This window comes from Tachypleus tridentatus, chromosome 10 (assembly GCF_004210375.1).
Source record: "Tachypleus tridentatus isolate NWPU-2018 chromosome 10, ASM421037v1, whole genome shotgun sequence".
In the NCBI taxonomy this organism is placed as follows: Eukaryota; Metazoa; Arthropoda; class Merostomata; order Xiphosura; family Limulidae; genus Tachypleus; species Tachypleus tridentatus.
In genome coordinates, this window is record NC_134834.1 from 149,071,087 (window position 1) to 149,091,637 (window position 20,551).

Here is a 20,551-nt window from a genome sequence, read left to right on the forward strand (position 1 = left end):
TTTCTTCCAATAAACAGGGTAACTGTATATATATATTTTTCTCTACAAGTGGGTTTTCTTGACATCACTGATTATTATTTCATCGGCGATTGTATGACAAGTGTAAGTCTTTGTGTTTTTCTCAGTGTATTTGTACTTATCTGTTATCATTATGTCTGAACTAGTATACCTTACACCACTATTAACAGTACACGCTCAGTTACCTCTTTCTTTCTTTGTGAACCTGACGATGACCGAAGAAGGTCGAAACGTTGTTCGCTCCTCTACGTAAAAATTTTCTCAACTCAAACGAGCCGTTTTTACATACAAACACCGTTTTTCAGGTGTTTATTGTTTATTTTGAATTTCGCGCAAAGCTACACGAGGGCTATCTGCGCTAGCCGTCCCTAATTTAGCAATGACTAGAGGGAAGGCAGCTAGTAATCACTACCCACCGCCAACTCTTGGGTTATTCTTTTAACAACGAATAGTGGGATTATAACGCCCCACGGCTGAAAGGGCGAGCATGTTTGGTGTAACGGGAATTCGAACCCGCGACCCTCAGGTTATGAGTCGAGTGCCTTAACCACCTGGCCAATTCAGATGTGACAGACTAGAGGTAAGGCAACCAGCTTTCTAGTTTATTTTCACCAAAAAAATGTGGGATCGAACGTTACAGTCTAACGCCCCCAAAACTCGTTTTTGAAAGAACAAATGTTTATAAAGGAGGATTCGAACCCTCCCCCAGCCCGCAGGTTGCGAACTAAGCGTTCTATCCGCTAGACCACAAGCTACATGAGACGTACTCAAAGAAAAATGTTATAGCTTATTACTTTGTATGTATCAAATCAGCTACAGGCGTTTGACAGCAAATATGTTATTAGTGTGAGAAAAAAAAAAGCGAAATAAATAAACAAGTCTCTCGGTCAGATTTTGTCTATTTTATAGGATTTTATTAATATACAAGCACAGAAAGAAAAAGTAAAGAAAGTTTTCATACAACGGAAGACGAAATGATCACCATCTGTACTTATAACATCCCTTAAAACAATAATAAGATCTGTAGTCTATCACCAGGAATAATAATTCTTATTTACATTAGAAGAAAAATTGGAATGGTGAACGTTTATGGGTGAGAACAGTAGTAGATCAACCGTGGCATATTTTGTTTTTACGTCTGGTTTGGAAGTCTACTACAATATATACATAAAACAATTTAAGTAATCATAAACAATTATATAATTATATGTTATCTCTATAAAGAATCAACAACCATATAAATAGGCAGTGCAGAATTTTACGAATATTTAAGATATGCCAAAAAATTGAAAAACATTTTCGACTAAGAAAAATCCAATATTAAAAAAGGGCTGTAACTTTGGTGATCACAATTCTGGTAATCACAATTATTCAAAATTGATTACTATTATTAACAAACACTTTAAATTTCATTACATAAATACCACAACTATGCTATACCTAAACATTAAAATTGCATTAATTTTACAATTCCTTTTAGGGCAAGTTTTTTGTATTATTTTTCCTTTCATAGTAGTAATTCTAATACACACAATTTATTATAGTAGTAAAAAATTATATCATGTTTTTTATACTTGCTAACAGCAGTAAAGTACACACAAGTTGTCAGGATCAAACATCATTGATACAGAGAGCAGAAGGGGGACATGCCCTCACCCCCAATTTCTCTAGTTAATGCACATACACTGTTATTAACCTTTATTTTAGACTGGATTAGATTATATTTTTATTATAACAAAGTCTTTAATGTCTTTCTATAGTTATGTTAGTTTAACATTTATAGTCTGAGGTATTTCTAATATATATATATACAAATGTGCTTGACACTTATTTACTCATATTTACTAAGAAAATCTTAAAGTATTATACAAAAAAATATTTGTACACAGTTCTGCAGTCATGAAAATCCACAAGAAGTGGAAAAAATTGTGATAAAGTCTTTGCAACACAATATTCCAAGTCAAACTTGGGCATGTGCTTGATCTATTATAAAGATCTGTTGCTGTTTTGACCATCAACAGTAAAGATAAGAGTACTTTATTAAGGGTAATAGAAGCAACTGGAAACAAATTATGTTAAAAACTACTCCAGATGAAACATACTCTTGTCTTGAAATTTTCTTTTAACAGTAGATGAAAAGGGTAAACATTTAGAATACAAGATAATAATAGATAAATGCTGAACAAAGTGTTTTAACAATTCATCAACTATGAATAAAAACATATCATATCAAATTAACATTACATACAATTATTTTCAGAGAACAAATATCAGTTGTAAAAACAATGACATGTTTGTGGATTCTCCTAACAGCTGTTACTCTTTTTGGTTAATAATTTATGAAAATCAACCAAAACATACCAAGCATAAATCCGTTCCACCCATCTTGTCTTGATGTGTATCATGCACTCAATTCTAAACTGAATTCCAAGTCTGTATCACACACTCAGTTATGAACTAAATTCTCTGTGTGTATTACACAGTCAATCATAAACTACATTCTCTTGTCTGTATCCCACAGTCAATCATGAACTGCATTCTACATCTGGATCCCACAGTCAATTATGAACTATGTTCTACATCTGTATCCCACAGTCAATCATGAATCAAATGCCAAGACTGTATGCTACAGCCATTCATGACCCAAATTTTGAGCCTGTATTACAGTCAATCAAGAACCAAGTTTTGAGCCTGTATTGCAGTCAATCAAGAACCAAGTTTTGAGCCTGTGTTACAGTCAATCAAGAACCAAATTTTGAGCCTGTCTTATAGTCAATCAAGAACCAAGTTTTGAGCCTGTATTATAGTCAATCAAGAACCAAGTTTTGAGTCTGTATTACAGTCAATCAAGAACCAAGTTTTGAGTCTGTATTACAGTCAATCAAGAACCAAGTTTTGAGCCTGTTTTACAGTCAATCAAGAACCAAGTTTTGAGCCTGTGTTACAGTCAATCAAGAACCAAATTTTGAGCCTGTATTATAGTCAATCAAGAACCAAGTTTTGAGTCTGTATTACAGTCAATCAAGAACCAAGTTTTGAGTCTGCATTATAGTCAATCAAGAACCAAGTTTTGAGTCTGCATTACAGTCAATCAAGAACCATGTTTTGAGCCTGTATCACAGTCAATCAATAACCAAGTCTTGAGTCTGTATTACAGTCTATCAAGAACCAAGTCTTGAGCCTGTATTACAGTCTATCAAGAACCAAGTCTTGAGCCTGTATTACAGTCAATCAAGAACCAAGTTTTGAGTCTGTATTACAGTCAATCAAGAACCAAGTTTTGAGTCTGTATTACAGTCAATCAAGAACCAAGTTTTGAGCCTGTATTGCAGTCAACCAAGAACCAAGTTTTGAGCCTGTATTGCAGTCAATCAAGAACCAAGTTTTGAGACTGTGTTACAGTCAATCAAGAACCAAATTTTGAGCCTGTATTATAGTCAATCAAGAACCAAGTTTTGAGTCTGTATTACAGTCAATCAATAACCAAGTTTTGAGTCTGTATTACAGTCAATCAAGAACCAAGTTTTGAGCCTGTATTACAGTCAATCAAGAACCAAGTTTTGAGCCTGTGTTACAGTCAATCAAGAACCAAATTTTGAGCCTGTATTATAGTCAATCAAGAACCAAGTTTTGAGTCTGTATTACAGTCAATCAAGAACCAAGTTTTGAGTCTGCATTATAGTCAATCAAGAACCAAGTTTTGAGTCTGCATTACAGTCAATCAAGAACCATGTTTTGAGCCTGTATCACAGTCAATCACGAACCAAGTTTTGGGTCTGTAATTCATAACAACATTTCAGATCTCAAAATTCTATTTAGTACATGTTTCCCTGTTTTCATTCTTTTCACATTCTACACAGATTATATTGTTATTTGTTTTGCTTCTAATTTGCAATAACAGTACTTTTTTGCTTTAATTTAAGCTTTATTAATTTTACAAATTCAGTTTTATTTCTTTTACTTAGTTTATCTTTTATTTCAAAACAACTGGCCTGCATCTGATTTGTATAGAGAAGTATCAATCAGACACAAAACACTGACATGAAAAGACCAATGACTTCGGATACAATAGTTAACAGATCAATAATACAAACAACATCATGCAGTTTCTAATCAATCTCACGGTGAAAACTTTAAAAGATTCACAGCCAAAAAACAATTTACAAACCAAAAGAAATCACAAACACTCACTAATAACAAACTTGCAAACAGCAGTTTATAAGCACAAAGAAGAGTTTTTGTTGGTGGCAGAACATACTGCATATTTTGACAGAACAATAGTTTGTCTTCTTGCACTACTGACACCTGAAGATGACAAAACAATGTTCTGTCAAAACATGCAGCATGTTCCATCATCACTTTTGAAAAAAAAACACTCTTCTTTATGTTTATAAACCATTGCTTGCCCATCTGTTTTGTTTTGTTTTGTTTTTACAAGTACACACTTACTAAGTAATTTTAAATTAACATTTCTAAACTATAGACATTATATTTAGATAAACAAGTTGTTTCTCTATACATTAATATATTCAATGATAGTTTACATACATTTTATAAGACCACAATGTCGAAAATAAATCGTGCTTTACCACAACTTTAGTTTGTTTTTTTATATAGTGCCTTACAATCATGTTCACACTTTAACTTTTATTTTTCAATCAATATTTTAATTCTTCAAGATAAAGTTTCCTTTTTTCTCAGCTTGATAACACTTTACTCCATTTACCAATATATATACAACAAACAATCTATTTTCAGAAATGTCCAGTGACTATGAAAGTTCATATAAATGTAAGAAAATCTATTTCCGGGTCATCGAGCTTTCCTTGGAGTTTGAATACAAGTAAACAATGAAACAGCATGGCTTTCAGTCATTATTTTACCAATATATATATATATGGATAAATGTGAAGACTGATGTGACATGTTAAATTTTAACAAATAGTATATCGACTTAGTTTCCGAGAACACTGTTTACTATCCGTTCACTATCATTTCTCACCAAAAATTGAGAAGAATAAAAACTAAAACATTTGCATTATATTAATACCTTTAAATTAACTTTAAATAATTAATCTTTTGAAAAATATTCAATTATTAAGTAATTTCAACTTCACTGTCCAAGTGCAACCAGGAACCTTGTTACTAAATATACTAACAAAACGTATACGTGTATACTTATGATCAGTATAGTAAAACTAATATTATACGAAAAACTACAAAGGTTAGGAAACGTTAGAAGTGCTTAATATTTAGTGATTTTATGATAATATTCCTTTTTATACGTTCCAGTGTTTCAAGTTCACATACTTTATGATTTGTAATTCCTCGATTAAAATTTCAAGGGTTACATAAACTTGTAACAGTTTCTTCAGAACTATCTACAAGTTCAGTTACAAAGATACCTGTAGAGGTTGTTTCATTGTAATAAGTACTTTTTTATACGTTAAAGTTGATAAATACAAGTACACAAGATTTGTAGGAAATTAATTTCATGGAGTCTTAAACATAATTTTATTTATAACAGTCACACATTTTTAAGCCACAAGGAAACAAATATTAAATGTGAATTTCCACTAAACGTAGTTTAAATTACATGTAAGAGGACGTGGTATTAAACTACTGTCACCTATTATGGACAAATCGAGATATATGTACTTTTATGATTTTTTTCTAAAAACATTCTCATATGGGGTTTATAATCTGATCATATAGGGCCCTTTATAACTTTTGGTACAGAATACGTTCAGATATAGCTCAGAAATTTGTGTGTGGTTAACTTACAACAGAATTTTATTACGAAGCTGTGGTTTCAACCTGGCTGAAATTATTTAAGAGTGGATTACAAGAAATATAAGATATACCTGTTAAACAGCATGAAATACAGAAGAATAAACACCATCAAATTTCATGGATGTCACACAGTACTGACCAGGAAATGTCAATATTTGACACATGATTAGGGTCAGAAGCTTTCTCACTCGTCAACACTTTAATAATGATCAGTAAATCTCTGAACATGATTTCAACAGCTATATACAAAGAACAACTTGTTTTACAAAGGAAAATGCTAAAAACACACAAAGATTCATGACAGTTATCATGAAGTCTACTCCTAGCACCTTACCAACCTTTTCACATCATACAAATTACTGTTACAAACAACAAAAATTTACAACTACAAATTGAAAGTTACTGGAGAATGTTATAAGCAACTGTTTCTTGTGACTTGGGTGTATGAAAATTATCCATTGTTTTAAGAAGTATTAGTTCCCATAAATCACACGGACCATCTCCAGCAAATACATGTACGTAACCAACTTCCCATTAATTTTATAGCAATGATTATAGTGCATTGGCCACCTGACTAACTTTGAAGTTAGGTCAGTTTACAAACAGGAAATGGTTAGCTGGAATAAGGGTTTTGTTTGGACACATACAGACAAGTAAAGTACTAGGTGCGTAAATAGTTAACTGAGACACCAATGGCCTCCTAATTTGCGATCCTAAAATCAGAAAAGTCTAGTAATTTCTAGGAAAATGTTATTTAAAATATCTCCTTTCTCTCGCTCTCGAGGGCCTAAAAATTCAAGAATCACTGTGATAAGTAACAAAGCTAGCATTTGGAACTTTTTTTGTTCTTTACTTGATATATGACCTTCGTAAACTTCACAGATTCAGAAGTAAAAAAAATCAAAGGAGCTACTTAAGAGTTAACGAGTTTCTACCTACACTGTTCCTTATAAAGTAACCTTTACAGTCTTAGAGATTTAATAAGTTTGATTTTTTTGTTAGGTAATACAGATACAAAATAAAAAAAGGCTATTAGTGTTAAAACATTTTCAAATTGTTTGACTTATAGGAAAATGAATATAAAACAACAAATATGAGTAGCTAAGTGTAAGTAATTTCATATAAAGACACTCAAATCAGATTAGTGCAAAAATATAAAGTGCATAATATACATGTATGAAAAACTCCAAAATGTATCACATAGATTTAGCTAACATATTTAACAAAACATTTTACAGTAAAATGTACAAGAAAACACCAGCTTGGCACTCAAGTTTCTGACTTTTCTCCCCTACAAAGCATCTTTTTGTTAGAGCTAATAATGACATGGAACATTTGCTAGAAAAGGTTCAATTCTGAACAAAACTGTTGCTAGTTTCAGAAATGTTTGATTAGATAAAGGGAACAATAACCATGATTATAGTACTTAAAGAAACTTAGTTCTGTATAAGCAAGCAAGGTTTTTCAAACATGATAAAATATAAACAAAATAATAAAAGGTATTCAAAGAAACATATATATGAACATATCAGATGACAGTGATCTAAATTCCACTGGCCCATATACTCTCAAATAAATATGAAACTTCAAAATAAGGAGTTATTAATTGGAGAGGAAGAACAGGACACACAATAATCTTCTCTCACTTTTAAGCAGTACAGTTAAGGTTCACGAACAACACAAGTTTGTTGCCAAAGGCTTAAGAACAAACCAGCCAATCCTGGTCTGTAACCATTAGTAACATGATGATGTTGGTTTGTGAGATTAGGACAAAGAGAAGAAGGATGAAGAAAGGTGAGCAAATAGAGGAAACATACTGTACTTTTACCCTTAATCTTAAAAATAGAAATTATCCATCTAGATGGAGATGAGCTCCCTATCATGTATTCTTTAATAGACGTCTTATGTTTAGGGTTGGCCATCTTCAGGCAGTAATTACTACATGTCCAACAGTGCAGTTAGATCTTGACACACTGAACTGCCTTCTTGCTCTGCTTTACGTGGAACATTCATGATGGTTCTCTCTGAAAAAAGGTGTTTTTTTTTCATTAAAACAATAGCCTAGTTTTAGGCTATGAGAACATTTTTTTCTTTCAGTAGATCTAGGTGTTCCTGGGCAGAAAGTGTTATTTACTAATTGCTTATGCCTAAAGTAAATGGTAAAGAACTATTTTTCTCTTCAAACTTTGCTTTTGTGACCTGGGAGTGTATAAGGAAAACACAATGGGAGACTATATTTGTGGACTGATACGTGAAAGTGATTTACATTATAGTAGCAAATCTCGAAAAACTACTCACTTCTAAACATTTTTGTTCATTTTTGTATAACTTTAGTATAAATACATGGAAATCTTGATTCATATGTTGTTTTATTCAGACCTTATGTAAATGAAAATGTGCAAATTTGCCCATTTTTACATAGAAAATAGGTTAATTTTTAAATTTCATTATCCAGGTCACAAAAGCAAAGTTCAAAGGGAATAATGGCCATTTTCTGTACTTTTACAACATAAGCAATCAAGAAATAACTCATACTATCCAGGAACAAAATTTATGTTACATAGTGTTATCTGAGTCTACACAACATTCACAGAGTTCACTATCTCTAATGGCACAGTTGTCATAAGTCTTGCAATTACCACAAGCTCCCACATCATATGATAAAAGTATCAAAATCCTTACAGTGCCCATACAATCCGTATCTGACAGTACAGTGGTCACAGTTATCTTGTTATGAAGATAATTAATTATGCGTGTGTGTGTGTTGGTATTCATCACCTACAGTTGGTTGAATCAGTTACTAAAATAATGTGGTGATAGTCTAAATACATTATTAAGTATGTCAGAGGTTAAAATATACTTTTTTATAACACTAATGATATAAAAATACATTTGTATGTCATTTTTATTGTGTCCAGATTTGTTTTCACTTTCATTCTGAATCACTGTAATGTTAGATAACTCACATCTTTAATTCATTACTTCCCAAGTGAAAAGAATACTGATTACTCACTTTTGGACTCAGTTCTTCTCAAGTGAAAAGGCTACTGATTACTCACTTTTTGACTCAGTTCCTCCCAACTGAAAGACTGATTACTCACTTTTTGACTCGGTTTCTCCCAAGTGAAAAAGCTACTGATTACTCACGTTTTAACTCTTATCTTTCCAAGTGAAAAAGCTACTGATTACTCACTTTTTGACTCATTTCTTATCCAGTGTTAAGGATATTCATAATTTACTTTTGATACATTAAAGACTGCTAATTTCTCATTTTCAACTCATTACTTACTAAGTGATAAAGCTATTCAATATCTACTTTTGGATTCACCATTTTTTGGGTAAAAAGGCTAGTAATTCCACACATTCTGATAATTATTTATTGGATTTGTAAATAATTTATTAATACATGACAGTTGTTCAACTCACTTTTTTTTCTCTTTCTGCTAATGTTAGAAGGCAGCTCCCGAGATCTTGGGAGCTGTAGCTGCTGGCCCACTGCTTCCCCCCATAGCCTCTCTTTTTCTGCAGCTAATGCACGTTCTCTCTGTAACATTAATTTCAAAAGCGAAACAAACTTAAGGATTGATATTTTTTATTATAGATTATATTGTAATACATAGAAAATATTTTATTAAAAAATGGTTACTTACGTTCAGAGAACTTAGTCTACACAGAAAAATAACATTCTGTGAAACACACAAAACAATTTTTATTTGCAGTATGCATTTATAGTATATTTTAGTTTCTAGTGTAAGTTGTTAAATTAAAACTATTTCAAATAAAATAAACAAGTTATAACATAAAAGGCAAAAATACTAAGGTAGCTGTAATAGGAGAAGTGCAAGTCCCACTTTTACATCAAGAGGATGGCAGGTACCTGAGGGAGTAACAAGGTAGAGGAGATTAAAGGTTGCTGCCCAGTGGGGGGTACGCTCTGAGTACATGTGGACTGTGATATTTATACAAATTACCACCAGGAGCAGGTTGAACTGCATGGGAATAGTTCAACACAGTGATACCAGAAGAACAGATATTTCATGAGTTACAGCCAGTATGTAGAGAATGTCTCTAGAATGTTATCCAAAACAACTAATGTTGACTTGCCCCAGTATGAATATAGGCCATTTCTCACATTAGCTCTGCACTCTTGTGATGATAAAAATGTCTACTTTATAATATCACTTTAATATTCATACATTACCCTGGTGTGACAGGAATACGTTCACAGATTTATAATGCTAAAATCTAGGGAATGATTCCTCACATCTAGACAAAGTTAAAATTATGTGACTTTGTGATAAAACAAACTTTTTTTTGTGGCTTATCAGTGGCTCAGAAATCTGAAGCCTTATAATGCTAAAAATTAAGTTTCGATACTTGCAGTGGACAGAGTGCAGACAGCCAACCATGTGGCTTTGTGCATAATAACAAACAAATAAAATCCATTTATTTAATAAACAATATTTGATTCATGTTACATGTATTACAGTTTGACTAAACTTATACCATAATTTGTTGTACACATATAAATTACACTATGTAACAAAATGTTTACTTTTCCTTGTTCCTGGGCAGAAAGTGTTATTTCCTAATTGCTTATGTCTAAAGTAAATAGAAAAGACCTATTTTTCTCTTCAAACCTTGCTTTTGTGACATCGGAGTGTATGACAAAAACATGATGGGAGACTATATTTGGGGGCTGATACGTGAAAGTGATTTACATTGCAGTCGAAAATCTCGAAAAATTACACTTCTAAACATTTTTGTATAACTTTAGTATAAATACATGTAAATATTGATTCATATGTTGTTTTATTCAGACATTATGTAAATGAAAATGTGCAAATTTGCCCATTTTTTGCTCGTTAGCAATTAAAATATAAACAAGACAGAAACTTGTGATATTTTATTTCAAATCTGTATTTTCTTTTTTTTTTAATTTTAAGATAACGCTTTCAGGCAATATGAGAAACAGGTAATGGTTCCATGTTTTTAAATTTAGATCCAGGGCCGGCATGACCAGGTGGTTAAGGCATGCGACTCGTAATCTGAGGGTCGTGGGTTCGCATACCCGTCGCACCAAACATGCTCACCCTTTCAGCCGTGGGGGGCTTTATAATGTGACAGTCAATCCCACAATTCGTTGATAAAAGAGTAGCCCAAGAGTTGGCGGTGGGTGGTGATGACTAGCTGCCTTTCCTCCAGTCTTACACTGCTAAATTAGGAACGGCTAGCAAAGATAGCCCTTGAGTAGCTTTGTGCAAAAAAAAGTTGTACTTCCTCCACGTTTTACCTTATGGTTTTATGAAAAGGTAAATTAAACACAAGCCCAGTCTTGACAGAACAGCTTGTTATTTAATTTCTGTAGTGCATATTGGTGTGTAGGAAAGTTTATATTAAAATTTTATGTCTGTACTTTTAGTGTACTTCAAATAAAAAAAATCTTAGTTATATTATATTACTATTAGTCATAAAATTACACAATCTGCACTGTATCCATGAAAAGAACTGAATTCCATATTTTAGTACTGTAAGGCATCAAGCTTATTGCTGGACCACAGAAATATATTGTAACACAGTAAATTAAACCCTGTGAAAATACACACTTTGTCTACTGAAACGAAACCACAGTTAAAACATGTAAAATGTGGTGTTTTAAACAAGTAACAAAGATAAGCAACATGATGACATCATGTTTTGTTGTAGTAACCAAAGATCGTCAATTGTACTAACTAATTCAAATGGAAATTTAATGTTTGTTTTTTAAAGAAATTATACCCTAAAATGCTACAGTTTATTGTGAAGTAAGGATTCTTCGACTTGAATAACATTTCACGGGTTAAGAATTTGGCAGAAATAATGAATATGGCGAATATTAGACTCGAGTGTCTGGAAGCTTGGTTTGGTTTGTTTTTAATTTTGCGCAAAGTTACACGAGGGCTATCTGCGCTAGCCGTCCCTAATTTAGAAGTGTAATTCTAGAGGGAAGGCAGCTAATCATCACCACCCACCGCCAATTCTTTGGCTACTCTTTTACCAACGAACAGTAGGGTTGAGCATCACATTATAACATCTATACGGCTGAAAGTGCAAGCATGTTTGACGGGGATCCAAAGCTGCGAGTGTCTGGAAGTGTGTATCAGGAGTGATGAAAATAATTTTGAAACATATACCATGTTAGTTTGAATAAAACTGTCATATACTTAAGTAAGGTTCAAACAATAAGACTTTGAGAATTTTATTTTATTCAATAATTTAAAGGGGAAAAAACAAAACTTTTTTGTGAGTGTATATTATTTTTATTTCGGTTGATTTTTTTGTGAGACATTTGTGATTAGATCTAAAAAAATGCTGTCAGAGATTGTAAGATCGAAATAAAAGCAATAGTTAGAGATCATGCGGGCTTGATGACATTATAAAATGGATTGGAGAAGAGGAGATGGAATTACGGAATCTGATGAAGGGAATCGTGGATGGTGACATTGGGAATTGGGAAGAACATGAGGGTTGACTGACAGTCAAAGTTGTGCCATCCGCTGAATGTTGTACTTCGAACAATATGCTCTATCAACAAGTTCATTTGTTGTTAAGCAAAAAACTTCCTAAAGGAATATACTTGATGTGCCCAATATATGGATCAACCCTAGAAATTTAACGTTATAGGATTTTAATTGATGGGAGGACTGACCTTGCGACCTTATTAAATACAAGCATTTTACGTAGCGTGATATCACTTAGTTTTAGTAGTCTACTCATTGTTGAATGGACTTCATAAACATGTTAAACGTTTTTAAGATATCAATTCTAACGAGGTATAAAAATAATCGGCGTTTGACAAAAATAAATTCAAACAGTTCACAAATCAAAGGATTTGTTTGTTTGTTTGTTTTGGAATTCGCACAAAGCTACTCGAGGGCTATCTGTGCTAGCCATCCCTATTTTAGCGGTGTAAGACTAGAGGGAAGGCAGCTAGTCATCACCACCCACCGCCAACTCTTGGGCTACTCTTTTACCAATGAATAGTGGGATTGACCGTCACTTATAACGCCCCCACGGCTGAAAGGGCAAGTATGTTTGGCACGACCGGGATGCGAACCTGCGACCCTCAGATTACGAGTCGCACGCCTTAACACGCCAAAACAAAGGAACCATAATTACTTGTAGCATACAACATATAGAAAATATTAGCGTGCTTCTATCAGAATTTTCGAAAAGACTAGACATAAATATTAGGTTGTCCAGAAATAAATTTCGTAATTCTCACGATGACATTTAGAAGCTGAATATCAAGTAACTTATCATTGGTTGGTTGGTTTAATCCAATGTTTGTCACTTACAAGGTGTCTTAATTGTCTGCTGTTTCAACTTTACTCAGAGTAAGTTTCGCAATCCCCATGGCAGCATGGACAAGAAGGACTTTCATCTGATTTCCTTCTACGACTTCAAACGTGGACGAAAAGCTACCAAAACTACATGAAATATCATCCAGGCATTCAGCCATGGATCTGTTATTACTGAACGTGCAGTTCAGCGTTGGTTCCAAAGGTTTCCATATGGAGATGAAAGTCTTGAAGACCACTTAGGTCGTGGAATGAAGCCATTCTTAGATGAAAATTCATTAAGGGAGACAAACCCTTGCATAACAGTACATGAGTTTGTAGAAAAGCTAGGCACAAACAAATCAAGTATTGCCAACCACTTGAGTGCGATTGGAATGATGAAAAAGTTGGATAAGTGGGTTCCGCATGAGCTGACTGAAAATCAACAAAATCAGCGTTATGAGACCTGTCAAGGATGACGCTTCAAAAATTGAATGAATTAGGAATAGAGTTTCTGCCATATACACCTTATTCCCCAGACCATTGCCCTACAGCTTCTCGTTTTTTCAAGCACTTTTAAAACTTTCTGAACAATAAATGTTTTCAAGACCAGGCAGCTGCAGAAGCTTTAAGGGAGTTCATTGACCACAGAAACTCTGATTTCTACAGCAGGGGCATAAACAGCATCGTTACACGTTGGCAAAAGAGTGTTGAAGAAAATTGTGCTTACTTTGATTTAAACATGTTTTACAACACTGGTTTATACTTTTCCAAACTTCGCAGTTCAAAAACATTTATTTTTGGACAACTTAATACAACCTTAACACAACGTCGAGATTTGTTTTCAATCCTAAAATAAAATTTAAACATACGTTGAGAAAATTATATAACGAACCTACCCCACCAGGAAACATTTACAAAATACAGTTTAAAGTTGTCCAGCCTCTCACATAGGTGAAACAGAACGTAACTTAAAGACCAGATTAAAAAAGAACACCAACAAATTCCTTCCCAAGTCCATGAGCATATGGGTAAAAACACTTTTTTTTTCTGAACAAAACATCACAGTACTAAAACATGAATTCGATAGTAACAGAAAAAAAAATCACAAAAGTTTTATTAATAAAATCAAACAATCCCACAATTAACAAATTGTTTGTTTGTTTTTTTTAATTTCGCACAAAGCTTCTCGAGGGCTATCTGTGCTAGCCGTCCCTAATTTAGCAGTGTAAGACTAGAGGGAAGGCAGCTAGTCATCACCACCCACCGCCAACTCTTGGGCTACTCTTTTACCAACGAATAGTGGGATTGACGATAACATTATAACGCCCCCACGGCTGAAAGGGCGAGCATGTTTGGCGCAAAGGGGATACGAATCCTCGACCCTCAGATTACGAGTTGTACTCCTTAACACGCTTGGCCATGCCGGGCCAAATTAACAAAATACCCAGGCACACCTATATATGATCTTTGATCATTATTTCTCCACACATACTTAAGCGTATGCAGATATTTTGCATAAAATATTCCATAGTTTGTTACATTTATGCATCTTTCTCTTGATTTTTCTTTAGCCATACATAAATCAACTGTAAAATTCATGTACATTGATATTTACATAAGTAACCACAATCAATTTTAGAATTTAATGTTGGATTTCGAATGTTTATTTAAATTCCAAAACGTTCTTTATTGTTAAACCTTGTGTACTTCATAACGATCATACCAGTGATCGAAACGTTGTCCCTGTTCTATAAATTAACCGTACTTACTATTAAAGCTGTGAATTGTAATGTAATAGCATGAAAATTAAACGAAAATACTGGCAAAATTATATTGTTTAAGATTGTTAATTCAGATTAAAATTACACGTTATGAAAACTAAACCTTACAACCTTGTGAAAGTTTCCTCGTGAAAAAACGCCACCTTCCTTTTTATATTATTTCTTCAGAACATATAATATTTTTTGTCGGTGGGAGAAAGTGATAGAGGGGAATTACGGAGACATCCTGACTCTTTATGCACTCCAAATCTCTGGCAACGGTTTGATTTGTTTGGAATTTCGCGCAAAGCTACACGAGGGTTGTCTGCGATAAACGTCCTTAAGTTAGCAGTATCTAGAGGAAGGCAACTAGTCATCACTACCCACCGCCAATTCTTCAGCTACTCTTTTATCAAAGAATAATGGGATGAAGTCACATTATAAGGCCCCCACGGCTGAAAAGGAGAACATGTTTGGTGTGACGGGAATTCAGACCCACGACCACATGGACATGCCTGGCGATGGATTAAAGCATAAATAATGCAATTCTGTTATAAGAATATGTTGTGGGTTTTAAATTTACGATCATGTACATCTTACTAAAAATCTCAATTTTCTTTGTTAATTATTGTTGTGTTATAAATTCGCTAAAACTCTTCCAAGAAACATTTGAGAGTAATTGTAAATGAATCGTTCTAACATTTTTACAAAATCAAAAGGTAAAAATATCATTAATTGAAATCACTCTATTTGGTTTAAAAAATTGCAAATATTCACATCTTCTATGGTTTAATGAATAATACGCCTGTTGGTGCTTCATGATTTTCTATATCGATGTTTATTTTTAACACGAAATTATTTTTACCTGAAATAATTATAGTATTATTCATACAAATCTAAAATTTTAGAATTGGAGTTTATATGTTACGCAAATCATTATAATTTCGCCTCTCTGTCTTAACTCCACAAACTCGATGTATTTTCCTTTTTAAGTTTACCTCACTTTACTGTACGATCCCTCTCCAATAAGTCTTCCTAATTTATAACCATGTTGTAACAAAATTTGTGCCTCAGGCATTATTATCTGAGCAAAGTTTGTTGACGTACTAGGTTGATCGTTAAGTAATTTAACCGAAAATTGGTCCATAGCTAATTATTTGTCTGTTTAACTAATTTTGAGATATTTAAAAACGACAGAATAATTCACGCGCTAATGTGAACTATTAATCAGTATCATTTTTGTTCGTGATTTTAAATTTAATCCTCGATCAAAAAATATTGTCATGGATACAGTATTATGCTTCAATAATATAAATATCATCTTCGTGGATCTCCACGTCATCATGTGATAAGCATTGTTGGTTGGTCTTCTGCCAGAAAGCTTTATTTTGTTTACTCTTTATAAAATACTTAAAATACTTTCGATGTTTGAATAACATGGGAAATAATGTCGCAATTAATTATCTATTATTAATCAGCAGCTTAACTGTGTATGTATTTAGTTGTTAATTTCTCTTATTCAGCAAAACGTGAATTTTGTTGAAAAAAAATGACATCGATGCCTAATCTATTTACTAAGTCACTACTTCTACATAACACCGCGAATACTAGGGGGTTCTCAGGGTGCAACAGTACACTCCTATCATATATGAGGGGTTTCGATTTTGTTTAGTGGTTTCCAGATCTCCTACTGCAGAAATTATTCTAGCGTCAGTTGTTATCGAAATACCCGTTGCATTTTAGGTTAGTAGCGATGAGTACGAGGTCTGTTCAAAAAATACGCGGACTGTTTGAATTGCGCGGCTCCAGTTGGTTCCAGGGGAACCCGCTTGGTGTCGCTAGGTTCACACAGATCAGCTGATTACGACGCCATTTCCCGATTGCAGATATCTTCATTTGTGAATTAGCTACGCGGTTTTAAGTGAAGTGCGATTTTTTCGTTTGGCGGATTTCAGAATGAATGACCTGAAGGAGCAACGACTTGCTGTGAAATTTTGTGCTAAACTTGGAAAATCTGCGACTGAAACTTTTGCTATGCTTAACACGGCTTACGGTGATGTTGCTATGAAGCGTACGGCATGTTTCAAGTGGCATGAACGTTTTAAGGATGGTCGACACTCCATTGAAGATGATGAGCATCCTGGACGCCCTTCCACGTCAACTGACGACCCGCACATCGACAAAATCAACACCCTGGTGCGGACAAATCGAAGTCTGACTGTCAGGGAGCTTGCTGAAGAGTGTGGGATATCAGTTGGATCTTGTTACGAGATTTTGACCGAAAAATTGAAGATGCACCGCGTTGCTGCGAAATTTGTGCCACGCCTGATGACGGACGAACAAAAAGCCCATCGCGTCCTTGTTTGTCAGGAACTGCTTGATCGTTCAGAAGAAGATGAAAACTTTTTGTCAAGGATCATAACAGGTGGTGAATCATGGGTTTATGGTTATGACATTGAAACAAAGGTCCAATCGTCCCAGTGGATGGGTGAAACATCCCCCAGACTCAAAAAAGCTCGCCAAGTTCGATCCAAGGTCAAGATGATGCTGACAGTTTTCTTCGATGCTAAGGGTGTTGTTCACCACGAGTACCTCCCCGAAGGCTCCACAGTGAACCAGACTTACTACATTGAAGTTCTGAAACGTCTGAGGGACGCCATCCGTCGCAAAAGGCCAGAAATGTGGAGGAGTGGCGACTGGTTTTTCCATCACGACAACGCTTCAGCCCATTCAGCCCTCAGAACTCGTGAGTTTTTGGCCAAACACTCGATCACTGTTCTTCCCCACCCCCCTACTCACCTGACCTTGCTCCTTGCGATTTTTTCTTGTTCCCGAACTCAAAAGATCCTTGAAAGGAAGAAGCTTTGAGACGATTCCCGAGATTAAGGCAAATGCGACGAAGGAGTTGGAGGACATTACAAAAGAAGCGTACCAGAACTGTTTCAACAAGTGGAAACACCGTTGGGATAAGTGTGTGCGTTGGGGAGGAGAGTACTTTGAAGGGGTCCCAGACCTGTAACTTCTAAATAAAGTACTTTTTGTTTTATGACGTCAGTCCGCGTTTTTTTTTTTTTTTTAACAGACCTCGTACATCACAACCAAACTGCTCACTGTACGAGGCCTACTTTGTTTCGCTCTTTCAAGTAGCACAGATGAGCTGTTAATTCAGCGAAACTAGTCTACTGCAGTAAGAATATCCAATTGAAAACTAGATTAGCCATTTGCGTCATCTTTTCTTCACCAAAATTCACGTTTTGTTGAGAAAAAAAGTAGCTAAATAAAATGCTTTATTATAAAAGGATGGTAAAACGATTATTTAGTCTCTAGCTTTCGGAATAACGTTCATCACTTTAGTAACCCAAGGTTTGATGATACGGAAATACAAATTGATAATGTGGGATAAAGCTCTTTCGTTGACAATATATATTCCCAGGATCTAGAAATTCACACACGAATTTGGTTTTTTTCATCGGCATTTCAGGCGGGCTTAAGTCCCTCGTATTATCTCTTTGTGGCAAAACTAGTAGGGTCTATCTGCCGCTACTCCTAATTTTGAACTGCCAATCAAAGGCAAATGAACTCTTGGGTGCTGTTTACCAACAAATAGTATGACTTACCGACAACCTTTAAACATTCCCACGAATGAAAGAGCGAGCATTTTCGACACCAGGTTTCGATTCCTCGACTTGTAGGTTATGAAGCGATCGTCCTAACCATCAGGAAGGAATACTGATATAACGCTATGGTTTGAAGTACACACACAAAACCTTTGGAGCCTCGTACTTCAAGTAACACTGTGCATTGAACGATTTGTTTTTAAACACAGTACAACTGGCAACCAAAACGTTTTTCTTGAACTACTTTTTCACAAGCATAAAATAAATAAATTATACGGTCATAAAAACAAAGATAAAGTGCTTTATTCATTAAGCGAAAATCTATATAACGAACTACCTGTGCTTTCCATGTCGTTTGGATAAAACCCCTAATTTTAGTGTTCAGAACACAGATAATACAGGTTAGATACACATTTGTACAATTTTGTTTTTGAAATCTTTAAAATGCAACCATGTTCTGTCTACCATACGAGTATTAATTAAAACAGATATACACATATATACATACCAAGAATGGATATAACCGTCACTTCTAATTTCAACATACTGAGAATTTCCAAAAGCTCTCAGAATTTCACGAAGATTAATCTGATTTTATTTCAGTGTAAAGTTTCACTGTCTCAATCTTCAGAAATGAAAAAGCGAAATACTATTATCCACAAACACCTATACCTACAATATCAGAATCTTGCGCAAGACAACTACAGATTTCTATAATAGCCGTCCCTAATTCGCTTCTTCTTTGTGGGTATGTTGGATTTTAGATACTTAGGAGGATCAGGTGCAACAGACCTCTTATTATACCAGTTCTAGGCGTCTAGTGCATGGTGGCCAGCTTGATTTATATTTCTAAAATATATATTCATAGGAGAGGTACTTAGGACTATGTTGTTCATCACGTACGTGGTATCTGTCGAGATCACATAATAAATCATTTTTATGCCAAATTTTAAAAAAATAATTTAGTGCATTATGCAAGAGTCTTATAGATATTGTCTCTGTGTTTGCATACTTGTGCATAAATGTGAATGAAGTACTGCGGGGTACTTTATAAGCTGAAGTTAAGATTGAATTTTGTATTATGCCTATCCAGGCTGGACATGCATATTCTATTATATGTCTGATGTATGTTTTGTAGATTTTTATTACATTATCAGGTGATGTACCTTGATTTTTACCTGACAGACTTCTTGCACAATTTGCTTTTTTCCAGATTCTAGTCAGGATATTGTTAGTATGTTGTATCCACGTTAATATGATATCGTAAGTTAATCCTAAAAATTGAACCATAGTAACAGTCTGTAAAATTGATCCATTCATGTATAACTTTGGTGGATCTTTTTTCAGTTTATTTAATCTGGTGAATGGTATTACTTGGTTTTTCAGAATATTTATTTTTAATCTATATTTCTGGCAGTATTCTTCTAAACTATTCAGGACTGGTTGGAGGTTCGTTGCTGCTATTGGAGGAGTGGGGACACTTTTCCAGACCGCTACATCGTCAGCAAATTGTGATGCAAAACCTTTAGGTTCGACAGTGGTATATTACTGACATACATGATATACACTTGTGCTAATTAATTGTAACAAGACGGAAAATTACGATTTTTTCAATTTTTTGCATCTTATTTCTGAGAATCCAAAAATTACTCACAAATTAATACATGATATGACCGCCTTTATTTTTCAGATCATTAATCCGCTTTGGCATCGAGTCCACGAGTTGTCTGCAATCTTTACTAATTTTTGATCGCGGTTCCACACCTCAATTATGACCTTAATTAGCTTATCTTTCGTAGTACAGTCTTTTCCCCGAGGCCTCGCATGGCCAAGCGTGTTAAGGTGTGTGACTCGTAATCTGAGGGTTGCGGGTTCGCATCCCCGTCGCGCCAAACATGCTCGCCCTTTCAGCCGTGGGGACGTTATAATGTTTCAGTCAATCCCACTATTCGTTGGTAAAAGAGTAGCCCAAGAATTGGCGGTGGGTGCTGATGACTAGCTGCCTTCCCTCTAGTCTTACACTACTAAATTAGTACGAAGT

The 20,551-nt window shown here is 34.5% G+C and overlaps 1 long non-coding RNA gene across 2 annotated transcripts in view; it reads right to left on the minus strand.

Moving 5' to 3' along the window:
- Positions 1-905: 905 nt before the first annotated feature.
- The window catches only part of LOC143230590 (uncharacterized), a 38,001-nt gene continuing 18,355 nt past the window's right edge, over positions 906-20,551 (minus strand). For both annotated transcript variants that reach the window (XR_013016531.1, XR_013016530.1), the window contains exons 3-4: positions 9,238-9,360; positions 906-7,835 (exon numbers count right to left, since the gene is read on the minus strand). This is a non-coding gene — a long non-coding RNA (uncharacterized LOC143230590). The remainder of the gene's footprint in view (positions 7,836-9,237; positions 9,361-20,551) is intronic.